Source organism: Haliotis rufescens, unplaced genomic scaffold (genome assembly GCF_023055435.1).
Source record: "Haliotis rufescens isolate VD_foot unplaced genomic scaffold, xgHalRufe1.0.p SCAF_9, whole genome shotgun sequence".
Classification (NCBI taxonomy): domain Eukaryota; kingdom Metazoa; phylum Mollusca; class Gastropoda; order Lepetellida; family Haliotidae; genus Haliotis; species Haliotis rufescens.
In genome coordinates this window covers 7,148,856-7,164,313 of record NW_025964383.1, presented here as the reverse complement: position 1 = coordinate 7,164,313, position 15,458 = coordinate 7,148,856, and the positions used below count along the sequence as shown (strand labels likewise).

The window sequence follows — 15,458 nt, the reverse complement described above, 5'->3', positions numbered from 1 at the left end:
GCGATGTGTAACGATTGACTGGAGGAGCGGGGACTGATGCTAAAGGTGCGGTGTGTTACGATTGACTGGAGGAGCCGGGACTGATGCTAAAGGTGCGATGTGTAACGATTGACTGGAGGAGCCGGGACTGATGCTAAAGGTGCGATGTGTGGCGATTGACTGGAGGAGCGGGGACTGATGTGAAAGGAGAGACATGATAAGATTGGCTGGAGGAGCGGGGACTGATGCGTTAGCAGAGACATGATAAGATTGACTGGAGGAGCGGGGCTGATGCTGTGGTGAGACTATGTAGGATTGAGGAGTGGGCTGATGTAGAAGCTGTGGTGTGACTATATGGGTTTTGAGGAGTGGGCTGATGCAGAAGCTGTGGTGTGACTACATGGGTTGGAGGAGTGGGCTGATGCAGAAGCTGTGGTGTGACTATATGGGTTGGAGGAGTGGGCTGTGATGCAGAAGCTGTGGTGAGACTATGTGGGATTAAGGAGTGGGCTAATGTAGAAGCTGTGGTGTGACTATATGGGTTTGGAGGAGTGGGCTGTGATGCAGAAGCTGTGGTGTGACTACGTGGGTTGGAGGAGTGGGCTGATGCAGAAGCTGTGTTGTGACTACGTGGGTTGGAGGAGCGGGCTGATGCAGAAGCTGTGGTGTGACTACATGGGTTTGGAGGAGTGGGCTGATGCAGAAGCTGTGTTGTGACTACGTGGGTTGGAGGAGCGGGCTGATGCAGAAGCTGTGGTGTGACTATATGGGTTGGAAGAGTAACCTGAATGTCGTATTATGGCCGAAATTGACAGAATTGAAGTTGAAATAAGCTTTTGACATAATACCAGGGACCGAAGTAAGACAAGAAATGGTTTCGATCGACGTCTATAGAGCAAGAATTGGACTTTTCACTCAACCAAAAGGCACCCGGCAAGTAACACTTGACAAACATGGCGAGTATTCACCGACTGTCGTTGGGTCTGATATACACTTCAGAATCGTTGTATGTGCAGCTGTGTTTATCTTGCATATTGGTTTAAGCTATGCTGTTTTGAACGCATGTGAAAATGTTGATGTGTATTCATATTTACCAAAAGAGCATGTTTGTGACCTTGTTTTCACCAGTGACGTCACATCATCTAAAACTGAATGGTCAGCTTGGCCATCTCAATCTTCATGTGCTCCAGTCGCTTGCCTTTTAGGTGGAAATCCACTGCCCGCTGAGGTAATAACACATAGAATCTTGTGTGCAAATGACATCGAAATGAATCCCGGACCACTTACCTTAGCAGAAGTCAAAGATACCATTTTGAAGGAAATCAAGTGCGTGAAATGTGATCTCGGAAGTCAGATAACCACACTATCAAATGAGGTTCGAGATCTGAGCACCAGATTTCATAACATTGAATCAAAGATGACCAAACTCCAGAGTGACATGGAAACTGTACAACACAACCAGAGCATAATGTACGAGGGCGTTGGTTTGATCTCCGGTAAGATGGAAAACGTGGAAGAGAAATTAGCACAGTTCGACGGCGAGATCGACAAGCTAGAGGCATTTAGCAGGCGTGACAACGTTATCCTCTATAACGTGACAGAGGAAACAGGGGAGACGCACGCTGATTGCAAGGTCAAGGTACTAGACATCTTGAACAGCAATGTTCAGACCAAGACATGGGTTAGTGATGACGTCATCCGTGTACATCGACTCGGCGCCCAGCGTGAGGATACCTCTAAACCAAGACCGCTAATTGCTAAATTACGGCTGTCTGATGACAAGATTGAAGTATTGAAAGCTCGACCAACACTCAAGAATATCGGTTATGGAGTCTCAAGTGACTTCACTATCCGCCAACGCGAACAACTTAAAGCCGTGAAAGATAGAGGACTGATTGGATATTTTAAAAATGGTAAGCTGTTAACTAAACCACGAAATGATGAACATAACCAAGACACACACAAATCTGAGAGCTCCAAACGACAATTGAGGAGTACCTCAAAGCGTGGTGGCTACCATAAGAGATAACAATCCGGCCAGGGCCAGTATTCGACACAGAATGGAAATAACACCGGTAACGATAAACATTTGTCATTGTTGTCCTGGAACATTTGTGGCCTTCGTAAAATGTTTGATGATTGTGACTTTATTGCCTACCTCCAATCATTTGATATTGTGTGTCTCTTGGAGACATTTATATCAGATTTCCCAGACTTAAACTGGTTACCTGGTTACCAAATGTACTTTGCCCCAGCAGTTAAAACATCATTGTCAGGTAGATGTTCTGGTGGTGTGTGTCTCTGCGTTAGGCAAGATGTTGTGAACATGTGCATTCACCTTAGCACCGACATAGAAAATTTCATATGTTTAAAATTTCCAAAATCTGTGTTTAATTTGAAATGTGATTTAATGTTGTTGTGTACATATGTCCCTCTGGCAGGTTCAACATTTTACAAAGGGAGAACTGATTCAGGTTGCCTTATTGATAAAGTGGAAGCTTTTATATTGGAGCATTGGTCTGATTTCACTTCTTCACATGTGCTACTCTGTGGTGATTTTAATGCCCGCACAGGCAACGAAAATAATCCCATTTCTGAGGAAAGTGATGACTTTGGACATGATGATGTATACATTGATGTTGACAATGCCCCTGTTGAACAACGTGTATCGCACGATGGTACTATCAATAGATTCGGACGCATTTTATTGAATCTATGCTTTGTACTTCGTATGTTTATACTAAATGGGAGAGTTTATGGTGATAGTGCAGGCGAGTTTACTTTTGTAGGACATACTGGTTCTAGTGTTGTTGATTATTTTATTGCATCTGCTGATTTTTTCCAGTATTTAGATATGTTAAATGTTGGTGATCGATCAGATTCAGACCATTTCCCTCTTGAGTTATCCTGCAGGTTTCCTTGAAGCAATCGTGCCATACATAGTTTAGACTGTGAGGATGGTGTCTCTATGAACAGTACATTTTCATGGAACGAATCGAAGAAAAGCATTTTTATCACAGCACTTAGATGGTCCTTGCATATTTATGAAAATTCCTTGATGGATAAAATTGAAGCTAATGTAGAGGAGGGGATTACATATTTGGTACAGTATGTCCTAGACTCGGCGTCCTGTATGAGGAAACAGATCAAATATGGTGAAAATAAACACGATAAACCAAAGTTGAATATAGCATGTAGGGCAGCAAGATCTGATTCAATGAAGGCTCTCAGAAGGTATAGGTGTTGTCGCAGTGAATACAACCGACAACGCTACTGTAAACTGAGAAATGTGTATAAAAACTTTTGTAGAAAGTTCAAATATGATCTTAAATTGTCACGGCTAGTCCGACTAAACAGCACTTAACACAGTCCGAAATTATTTTGGAATACTATACGTTCTCTTCAGAGACATCCTACCCCCAAAGGATCTATATCCCCAACAGAATGGTTACATCATTTCAAGAAGTTATTCTCAAAAGATGATTCGATATATTTGGTAGACAATGAGTGCTTTGAACGTGATGATGATGGCGTCAGTGAAATTCTTAGTGATGTTGACATGCTTCTGTTGGCATCGCCTATCACGGAAACGGAAATATTTAATGCTATATCTCACCTTAAAACAGGTAAATCTGCTGGGATTGATTGTGTTATAGCTGAAATGCTCAAGTACTCACTACCTGATACTATGCCTTTTCTGGTTAAATGTTTCAATCGGATTTTTGATACAGGTATTTTTCCTTCTATCTGGTCAAAATCTATTATTATTCCGTTATTCAAGAATGGAAACGTAAACAATCCTGACAATTATCGGGGTATATCTCTCACGAGTATCCTTAGTAAAGCATTTACATCTATCATCAATAATAGATTAACACAGTGGTCAGATATGAGAGATTTGATCCCTGAAACACAAGCGGGATTTAGAAAGGACTATTCGACTTTTGACCACATATTTACTTTGTATGCAGTCATTGAGAAATATTTATCGTACAGGAAACGTAAGTTGTATGTGGCCTTTGTTGATTTTAAAAAGGCATTTGATTCTGTAAATAGAGCTTATTTGTGGAGGTGTTTGAAAAATAAGGGTTTAGGAGGCAAAATGCTTGTCATTATTAAATCAATGTATGCAAATGTAAAATCATGTGTTCGCTGTGGTGATATTAAGAGTGACATTTTTGATTGTCCGATAGGTTAACGTCAAGGATGTGTTTTAAGTCCTATACTTTTCTCATTTTTTATAAATGAGTTATATGTTGATATCATACAGTCTGGTAGACATGGCGTCCAGCTCTCCCCTGATGTAATAGAACTTTTCATGCTACTTTTTGCAGATGATGTGATTTTGATGTCTAGTACTATTATTGGTCTACAGAAGCAGCTTAACATACTTTCGGAATATGCAGATAAATGGAAATTAAACTAAGTGTTAATCTTGATAAAACAAATATTGTTATATTTCGTAGAGGTGGTCGAGTGGCCACAAGAGAGAAATGGTTTTTTAAAGGTACATGTATTAATGTTGTGCATGAATACAAATACCTTGGCATATTGTTTACCCATACACTGAATCTGAATAAGTCAGTAATTAATCTCACAAAGAGAGCAAAGAAAGCTCTGTTACAAGTCCACTTTGTTATGTCTAAGCTCGGAAGTTATTTCATCAAAAATGTATTTTAAATTATTTGATTCTCAAATACAACCTATTTTACTATACGGGTCTGAGATATGGGGTTGTAAAGAGTTCTATACAATTGAAAAGGTTCATCTCCTCGCTCGTAAAAAGTTTTTGAATGTTGGTATGTCAACACCAAGTAATATGCTTTATGGAGAATGCGGGAGATTCCCATTGTACATTGGATCTTACACTCGTTGTTTGAAGTATTGGTGTAAAATAATATTAATGCCTGAACACCGTTTACCCAAGAAAGCCTACAACATGCTCGTACACCTCGACAATCTTGGAAAGAACACATGGGCTTCTTGTATTCGCACACTGCTTTTTACATATGGCTTTGGTTTCATTTGGCTCTCCCAGACAATTGGTAATGCAAATGCTTTCATTAAGTACTTTCGCATGCGTGCCATTGACATGTTTCATCAGAAATGGCATTCAGATATTTATGAAAGTTCAAGATATGATACTTATCGCCAATTCAAGTCATTGCTTGAACCAGAATCCTATTTATCAAATTTACGGTACAGGAATTCTCGTAACACGCTTATTCGTTTTAGACTTGGCCCGAATGATCTAAAAATTAACACAGGGAGATTTTCATCTATAGAGAAATCGATACGATTATGCCCATTTTGTGACATTGTTGTCGAAGATGAATACCATTTCATGTTTATTTGCCCTATATACGAAAATCTAAGAGACAAGTTCTTACCGCAGTGGTCTCTATCTCATTTTAATGCTAAAAGATTGTCTTCATTACTGTCTTGCAAGGATCTTATAACACAACATCAACTGGCTTTGTACATACATAATACTTTTTTGTTACGAAGTGAATTGTTACCTTGACTTTGTATTTTATAAAATATGTTGTGTAACTCCGTTGTATATGGGCCTGTGGCCTTTCATACAATAAAGAATTGAATTGAATTGAGTGGGCTGATGCAGAAGCTGTGGTGTGACTATATGGGTTGGATGAGTGGGCTGTGATGCAGAAGCTGTGGTGTGACTATATGGGTTTGGAGGAGTGGGCTGTGATGCAGAAGCTGTGGTGTGACTATATGGGTTGGATGATTGGGCTGATGCAGAAGCTGTGGTGTGACTATATGGGTTGGAGGTGTGGGCTGTGATGCAGAAGCTGTGGTGTGACTATATGGGTTGGAGGAGTGGGCGGTGATGCAGAAGCTTTGGTGTGACTAAATGTGTTGGAGTAGTGGGCTGATGTAGAAGCTGTGGTGTGACTATATGGGTTGGAGGTGTGGGCTGTGATGCAGAAGCTGTGGTGTGACTATATGGGTTGGAGTAGTGGGCTGTGATGCAGAAGCTGTGGTGTGACTATATGGGTTTGAGGAGTGGGCTGGTGCAGAAGCTGTGGTGTGACTATATGGGTTTTGAGGAGTGGGCTGATGCAGAAGCTGTGGTGTGACTATATGGGTTGGAGGTGTGGGCTGTGATGCAGAAGCTGTGGTGTGACTATATTGGTTGGAGGAGTGGGCTGTGATGCAGAAGCTGTGGTGTGACTACATGGGTTGGAGGAGTGGGCTGATGTAGAAGCTGTGGTGTGACTATATGGGTTGGAGGAGCGGGCTGATGTAAAAGCTGTGGTGTGACTATATGGGTTGGAGGAGCGGGCTGATATAGAAGCTCTGGTGTGACTATATGGGTTGGAGGAGCGGGCTGATATAGAAGCTGTGGTGTGACTATATGGGTTGGAGGAGTGGGCTGATGTAGAAGCTGTGGTGTGACTATATGGGTTGGAGGAGTGGGCTGTGTTGTAGAAGCTGTGGTGTGACTATATGGGTTGGAGGAGTGGGCTGATGTACAACTGTGGTGTGACTATATGGGTTGGAGGAGCGGGCTGATGTAGAAGCTGTGGTGTGACTATATGGGTTGGAGGAGTGGGCTGATGTACAACTGTGGTGTGACTATATGGGTTGGAGGAGCGGGCTGATGTAGAAGCTGTGGTGTGACTATATGGGTTGGAGGAGTGGGCTGATGTAGAAGCTGTGGTGTGACTATATGGGTTGGAGGAGTGGGCTGTGTTGTAGCAGCTGTGGTGTGACTACATGGGTTGGAGTTGCGGGCTGATGTAGAAGCTGTGGTGTGACTACATGGGTTGGAGTTGTGGGCTGATGTAGAAGCTGTGGTGTGACTATATGGGTTGGAGGAGTGGGCTGTGTTGTAGAAGCTGTGGTGTGACTACATGGGTTGGAGTTGCGGGCTGATGTAGAAGCTGTGGTGTGACTACATGGGTTGGAGTTGCGGGCTGATGTAGAAGCTGTGGTGTGACTATATGGGTTGGAGGAGTGGGCTGATGTAGAAGCTGTGGTGTGACTATATGGGTTGGAGGAGTGGGCTGAAGTAGAAGCTGTGGTGTGACTATATGGGTTGGAGGAGCGGGCTGATGTAGAAGCTGTGGTGTGACTATATGGGTTGGATGAGTGGGCTGAAGTAGAAGCTGTGGTGTGACTACATGGGTTGGAGGAGTGGGCTGATGTAGAAGCTGTGGTGTGACTATATGGGTTGGAGGAGTGGGCTGATGTAGAAGCTGTGGTGTGACTATATGGGTTGGATGAGTGGGCTGAAGTAGAAGCTGTGGTGTGACTATATGGGTTGGAGGAGTGGGCTGATGCAGAAGCTGTGGTGTGACTATATTGGTTGGAGGAGCGGGCTGATGTAGAAGCTGTGGTGGGCTATATGGGTTGGATGAGTGGGCTGATGTAGAAGCTGTGGTGTGACTATATGGGTTGGAGGAGCGGGCTGATGTAGAAGCTGTGGTGTGACTATATGGGTTGGAGGAGTGGGCTGATGTAGAAGCTGTAGTGTGACTATATGGGTTGGAGGAGTGGGCTGTGATGTAGAAGCTTTTGTGTGACTATATGGGTTGGAGGAGTGGGCTGATGCAGAAGCTGTGGTGTGACTATATGGGTTGGAGTTGCGGGCTGATGTAGAAGCTGTAGTGTGACTATATGGGTTGTAGGAGTGGGCTGAAGTAGAAGCTGTGGTGTGACTATATGGGTTGGAGGAGTGGGCTGATGTAGAAGCTGTAGTGTGACGGTATGGGTTGGAGGAGCGGGCTGATGTAGAAGCTGTGGTGTGACTATATGGGTTGGAGGAGTGGGCTGATGTAGAAGCTGTAGTGTGACTATAGGGGTTGGAGGAGCGGGCTGATGTAGAAGCTGTAGTGTGACTATATGGGCTGGAGGTGTGGGCTGATGCAGAAGTTGTGGTGTGACTATGTGGGTTGGAGGAGTGGGCTGATGTAGAAGCTGTGGTGTGACTATATGGGTTGGAGGAGTGGGCGGATGTAGAAGCTGTGGTGTGACTATATGGGTTGGAGGAGTGGGCTGATGCAGAAGCTGTGGTGTGACTATGTGGGTTGGAGGAGCGGGCTGATGTAGAAGCTGTGGTGTGACTATATGGGTTGGAGGAGTGGGCTGATGTAGAAGCTGTGGTGTGACTATATGGGTTGGAGGAGTGGGCTGTGATGTAGAAGCTGCAGTGTGACTATATGGGTTGGAGGAGTGGGATGAATTAGAAGCTGTAGTGTGACTATATGGCTTGGAGGAGTGGGCTGATGTAGAAGCTGTGGTGTGACTATATGGGTTGGAGGAGTGGGCTGATGTAGAAGCTGTGGTGTGACTATATGGGTTGGAGGAGCGGGCTGATGTAGAAGCTGTGGTGTGACTATATGGGTTGGAGGAGCGGGCTGATGTAGAAGCTGTAGTGTGACTATATGGGTTGGAGGAGTGGGCTGATGTAGAAGCTGTGGTGTGACTATATGGGTTGGAGGAGTGGGCTGATGTAGAAGCTGTGTTGTTACTATATGGGTTGGAGGAGTGGGCTGATGCAGAAGCTGTGGTGTGACTATATGGGTTGGAGTTGCGGGCTGATGTAGAAGCTGTAGTGTGACTATATGGGTTGTAGGAGTGGGCTGAAGTAGAAGCTGTGGTGTGACTATATGGGTTGGAGGAGTGGGCTGATGTAGAAGCTGTAGTGTGACGGTATGGGTTGGAGGAGCGGGCTGATGTAGAAGCTGTGGTGTGACTATATGGGTTGGAGGAGTGGGCTGATGTAGAAGCTGTAGTGTGACTATAGGGGTTGGAGGAGCGGGCTGATGTAGAAGCTGTAGTGTGACTATATGGGCTGGAGGTGTGGGCTGATGCAGAAGTTGTGGTGTGACTATGTGGGTTGGAGGAGTGGGCTGATGTAGAAGCTGTGGTGTGACTATATGGGTTGGAGGAGTGGGCGGATGTAGAAGCTGTGGTGTGACTATATGGGTTGGAGGAGTGGGCTGATGCAGAAGCTGTGGTGTGACTATGTGGGTTGGAGGAGCGGGCTGATGTAGAAGCTGTGGTGTGACTATATGGGTTGGAGGAGTGGGCTGATGTAGAAGCTGTGGTGTGACTATATGGGTTGGAGGAGTGGGCTGTGATGTAGAAGCTGCAGTGTGACTATATGGGTTGGAGGAGTGGGATGAATTAGAAGCTGTAGTGTGACTATATGGCTTGGAGGAGTGGGCTGATGTAGAAGCTGTGGTGTGACTATATGGGTTGGAGGAGTGGGCTGATGTAGAAGCTGTGGTGTGACTATATGGGTTGGAGGAGCGGGCTGATGTAGAAGCTGTGGTGTGACTATATGGGTTGGAGGAGCGGGCTGATGTAGAAGCTGTAGTGTGACTATATGGGTTGGAGGAGTGGGCTGATGTAGAAGCTGTGGTGTGACTATATGGGTTGGAGGAGTGGGCTGATGTAGAAGCTGTGTTGTTACTATATGGGTTGGAGGAGTGGGCTGATGCAGAAGCTGTGGTGTGACTATATGGGTTGGAGTTGCGGGCTGATGTAGAAGCTGTAGTGTGACTATATGGGTTGTAGGAGTGGGCTGAAGTAGAAGCTGTGGTGTGACTATATGGGTTGGAGGAGTGGGCTGATGTAGAAGCTGTAGTGTGACGGTATGGGTTGGAGGAGCGGGCTGATGTAGAAGCTGTGGTGTGACTATATGGGTTGGAGGAGTGGGCTGATGTAGAAGCTGTAGTGTGACTATAGGGGTTGGAGGAGCGGGCTGATGTAGAAGCTGTAGTGTGACTATATGGGCTGGAGGTGTGGGCTGATGCAGAAGTTGTGGTGTGACTATGTGGGTTGGAGGAGTGGGCTGATGTAGAAGCTGTGGTGTGACTATATGGGTTGGAGGAGTGGGCGGATGTAGAAGCTGTGGTGTGACTATATGGGTTGGAGGAGTGGGGTGATGTAGAAGCTGTGGTGTGACTATATGGGTTGGAGGAGTGGGCTGTGATGTAGAAGCTGCAGTGTGACTATATGGGTTGGAGGAGTGGGCTGATGTAGAAGCTGTGGTGTGACTATATGGGTTGGAGGAGCGGGCTGATGTAGAAGCTGTAGTGTGACTATATGGGTTGGAGGAGTGGGCTGATGTAGAAGCTGTGGTGTGACTATATGGGTTGGAGGAGTGGGCTGATGTAGAAGCTGTGTTGTTACTATATGGGTTGGAGGAGTGGGCTGATGTAGGAGCTGTGGTGTGACTATATTGGTTGGAGGAGTGGGCTGATGTAGAAGCTGTGGTGTGACTATATTGGTTGGAGGAGTGGGCTGGTGTAGAAGCTGTGGTGTGACTATATGGGTTGGATGAGTGGGCTGATGTAGAAGCTGTGGTGTGACTATATGGGTTGGAGGAGTGGGCTGATGCAGAAGCTGTAGTGTGACTATGTGGGTTGGAGGAGTGGGCTGATGTAGAAGCTGTGGTGTGACTATGTTGGTTGGAGGAGTGGGCTGATGTAGAAGCTGTGGTGTGACTATATGGGTTGGAGGAGTGGGCTGATGTAGAAGCTGTGGTGTGACTATATTGGTTGGAGGAGTGGGCTGATGCAGAAGGCGTGATGTGACTATATGGGTTGGAGGAGTGGGCTGTGATGTAGAAGCTTTGGTGTGACTATATGGGTTGGAGGAGTGGGGTGATGTAGAAGCTGTGGTGTGACTATATGGGTTGGAGGAGTGGGCTGTGATGTAGAAGCTGCAGTGTGACTATATGGGTTGGAGGAGTGGGCTGATGTAGAAGCTGTGGTGTGACTATATGGGTTGGAGGAGCGGGCTGATGTAGAAGCTGTAGTGTGACTATATGGGTTGGAGGAGTGGGCTGATGTAGAAGCTGTGGTGTGACTATATGGGTTGGAAGAGCGGGCTGATGTAGAAACTGTAGTGTGACTATATGGGTTGGAGGAGTGGGCTGATGTAGAAGCTGTGGTGTGACTATATTGGTTGGAGGAGTGGGCTGATGTAGAAGCTGTGGTGTGACTCTATTGGTTGGAGGAATGGGCTGATGTAGAAGCTGTGGTGTGACTACATGGGTTGGAGGAGTGGGCGGTGATGCAGAAGCTGTGGTGTGACTATATGGGTTGGAGGAGTGGGCTGATGTAGAAGCTGTGGTGTGACTATATGGGTTGGAGGAGTGGGCTGATGTAGAAGCTGTGGTGTGACTATATGGGTTGGAGGAGTGGGCTGATGTAGAAGCTGTGGTGTGACTATATGGGTTGGAGGAGCGGGCTGATGTAGAAGCTGTAGTGTGACTATATGGGTTGGAGGAGTGGGCTGATGTAGAAGCTGTGGTGTGACTATATGGGTTGGAGGAGTGGGCTGATGTAGAAGCTGTGGTGTGACTATATGGGTTGGAGGAGCGGGCTGATGTAGAAGCTGTGATGTGAGTACGTGGGTTGGAGGAGTGGGCTGATGTAGAAGCTGTAGTGTGACTATATGGGTTGAAGGAGCGGGCTGATGTAGAAGCTGTAGTGTGACTATATGGGTTGGAGGAGCGGGCTGATGTAGTAACTGTAGTGTGACTATATGGGTTGGAGGAGTGGGCTGATGTAGAAGCTGTAGTGTGACTATATGGGTTGGATGAGTCGGCTGATGTAGAAGCTGTAGTGTGACTGTATGGGTTGGAGGAGCGGGCTGATGTAGAAGCTGTGGTGTGACTACATGGGTTGGAGGAGTGGGCTGATGTAGAAGCTGTGGTGTGACTATATGGGTTGGATGAGTGGGCTGGTGTAGAAGCTGTAGTGTGACTGTATGGGTTGGAGGAGCGGGCTGATGTAGAAGCTGTAGTGTGACTACATGGGTTGGAGGAGCGGGCTGATGTAGAAGCTGTAGTGTGACAGTACGGGTTGGAGGAGCGGGCTGATATAGAAGCTGTGGTGTGACTATATGGGTTGGAGGAGCGGGCTGATGTAGAAGCTGTAGTGTGACTATATGGGTTGGAGGAGTGGGCTGATGTAGAAGCTGTGGTGTGACTATATGGGTTGGAGGAGTGGGCTGATGTAGAAGCTGTGGTGTGACTATGTGGGTTGGAGGAGCGGGCTGATGTAGAAGCTGTGATGTGACTACATGGGTTGGAGGAGTGGGCTGATGTAGAAGCTGTAGTGTGACTATATGGGTTGAAGGAGCGGGCTGATGTAGAAGCTGTAGTGTGACTATATGGGTTGGAGGAGCGGGCTGATGTAGTAACTGTAGTGTGACTATATGGGTTGGAGGAGCGGGCTGATGTAGAAGCTGTGGTGTGACTATATGGGTTGGAGGAGTGGGCTGATGTAGAAGCTGTAGTGTGACTATATGGGTTGGATGAGTCGGCTGATGTAGAAGCTGTAGTGTGACTGTATGGGTTGGAGGAGCGGGCTGATGTAGAAGCTGTGGTGTGACTACATGGGTTGGATGAGTGGGCTGATGTAGAAGCTGTGGTGTGACTATATGGGTTGGATGAGTGGGCTGGTGTAGAAGCTGTAGTGTGACTACATGGGTTGGAGGAGCGGGCTGATGTAGAAGCTGTAGTGTGACAGTACGGGTTGGAGGAGCGGGCTGATATAGAAGCTGTGGTGTGACTATATGGGTTCGAGGAGCGGGCTGATGTAGAAGCTGTGATGTGACTACATGGGTTGGAGGAGCGGGCTGATGCAGAAGCTGTGGTGTGACTATATGGGTTGGAGGAGCGGGCTGATGCAGAAGCTGTGGTGTGACTATATGGGTTGGAGGAGCTGGCTGTGATGCAGAAGCTGTGGTGTGACTATATGGGTTGGAGGAGTGGGCTGAAGCAGAAGCTGTAGTGTGGCTATATGGATTGGAGGAGTGGGCTGATGTAGAAGCTGTGGTGTGACTACATGGGTTGGAGGAGTGGGCTGATGTAGAAGCTGTAGTGTGACTATATGGGTTTGGAGGAGTGGGCTGATGTAGAAGCTGTAGTGTGACTATATGGGTTGGAGGAGTGGGCTGATGTAGAAGCTGTGGTGTGACTATATGGGTTGGAGGAGCGGGCTTATGCAGAAGCTGTGGTGTGACTATATGGGTTGGATGAGCGGGCTGATGTAGAAGCTGTGGTGTGACTGTATGGGTTGGAGGAGCGGGCTGATGTAGTAGCTGTGGTGTGACTATATGGGTTCGAGGAGTGGGCTGTGATGCAGAAGCTGTGGTGTGACGAAATGGGTTGGAGGAGCGGGCTGATGCAGAAGCTGTGGTGTGACTATATGGGTTGGAGGAGTGGGCTGATGTAGAAGCTGTAGTGTGACTATATGGGTTGGAGGAGTGGGCTGATGTAGAAGCTGTGGTGTGACTACGTATACATTGGTTGGAGGAGTGTGCTGATGTAGAAGCTGTAGTGTGACTGTATGGGTTGGAGGAGTGGGCTGATGTAGAAGCTGTGGTGTGACTATATGGGTTTGAGCAGTGGGCTGATGTAGAAGCTGTAGTGTGACTATATGGGTTGGAGGAGCGGGCTGATGTAGAAGCTGTAGTGTGACTATATGGGTTGGAGGAGCGGGCTGATGTAGAAGCTGTAGTGTGACTATATGGGTTGGAGGAGCGGGCTGATGTAGAAGCTGTGGTGTGACTATATGGGTTGGAGGAGTGGGCTGATGTAGAAGCTGTGGTGTGACTATATGGGTTGGATGAGTGGGCTGATGTAGAAGCTGTAGTGTGAATGAATGGGTTGGAGGAGTGGGCTGATGTAGAAGCTGTAGTGTGACTACATGGGTTGGAGGAGCGGGCTGATGTAGAAGCTGTAGTGTGACGGTATGGGTTGGAGGAACGGGCTGATGTAGAAGCTGTGATGTGACTACATGGGTTGGAGGAGCGGGCTGATGTAGAAGCTGTGGTGTGACTATATGGGTTGGATGAGTGGGCTGATGTAGAAGCTGTGATGTGACTACATGGGTTGGAGGAGCGGGCTGATGCAGAAGCTGTGGTGTGACTATATGGGTTGGAGGAGCGGGCTGATGCAGAAGCTGTGGTGTGACTATATGGGTTCGAGGAGTGGGCTGTGATGCAGAAGCTGTGGTGTGACTATATGGGTTGGTGGAGCGGGCTGATGCAGAAGCTGTGGTGTGACTATATGGGTTGGAGGAGTGGGCTGATGTAGAAGCTGTAGTGTGACTATATGGGTTGGAGGAGTGGGCTGATGTAGAAGCTGTGGTGTGACTATATGGGTTGGAGGAGTGGGCTGATGTAGAAGCTGTGGTGTGACTATATGGGTTGGAGGAGCGGGCTGATGTAGAAGCTGTGATGTGACTACATGGGTTGGAGGAGTGGGCTGATGTAGAAGCTGTAGTGTGACTATATGGGTTGAAGGAGCGGGCTGATGTAGAAGCTGTAGTGTGACTATATGGGTTGGAGGAGCGGGCTGATGTAGTAACTGTAGTGTGACTATATGGGTTGGAGGAGCGGGCTGATGTAGAAGCTGTGGTGTGACTATATGGGTTGGAGGAGTGGGCTGATGTAGAAGCTGTAGTGTGACTATATGGGTTGGATGAGTCGGCTGATGTAGAAGCTGTAGTGTGACTGTATGGGTTGGAGGAGCGGGCTGATGTAGAAGCTGTGGTGTGACTACATGGGTTGGAGGAGTGGGCTGATGTAGAAGCTGTGGTGTGACTATATGGGTTGGATGAGTGGGCTGGTGTAGAAGCTGTAGTGTGACTGTATGGGTTGGAGGAGCGGGCTGATGTAGAAGCTGTAGTGTGACTACATGGGTTGGAGGAGCGGGCTGATGTAGAAGCTGTAGTGTGACAGTACGGGTTGGAGAAGCGGGCTGATATAGAAGCTGTGGTGTGACTATATGGGTTGGAGGAGCGGGCTGATGTAGAAGCTGTAGTGTGACTATATGGGTTGGAGGAGTGGGCTGATGTAGAAGCTGTGGTGTGACTATATGGGTTGGAGGAGTGGGCTGATGTAGAAGCTGTGGTGTGACTATATGGGTTGGAGGAGCGGGCTGATGTAGAAGCTGTGATGTGACTACATGGGTTGGAGGAGTGGGCTGATGTAGAAGCTGTAGTGTGACTATATGGGTTGAAGGAGCGGGCTGATGTAGAAGCTGTAGTGTGACTATATGGGTTGGAGGAGCGGGCTGATGTAGTAACTGTAGTGTGACTATATGGGTTGGAGGAGCGGGCTGATGTAGAAGCTGTGGTGTGACTATATGGGTTGGAGGAGTGGGCTGATGTAGAAGCTGTAGTGTGACTATATGGGTTGGATGAGTCGGCTGATGTAGAAGCTGTAGTGTGACTGTATGGGTTGGAGGAGCGGGCTGATGTAGAAGCTGTGGTGTGACTACATGGGTTGGATGAGTGGGCTGGTGTAGAAGCTGTAGTGTGACTGTATGGGTTGGAGGAGCGGGCTGATGTAGAAGCTGTAGTGTGACTACATGGGTTGGAGGAGCGGGCTGATGTAGAAGCTGTAGTGTGACAGTAAGGGTTGGAGGAGCGGGCTGATATAGAAGCTGTGGTGTGACTATATGGGTTCGAGGAGCGGGCTGATGT

General features: G+C 47.3%; 1 protein-coding gene across 2 annotated transcripts in view; it reads left to right on the top strand.

Annotated features, from left to right (window-relative positions):
- The window catches only part of LOC124125992, a 65,030-nt gene that overhangs the window by 16,052 nt on the left and 33,520 nt on the right, over positions 1-15,458 (top strand). The gene's annotated exons all lie outside the window — the stretch shown is intronic.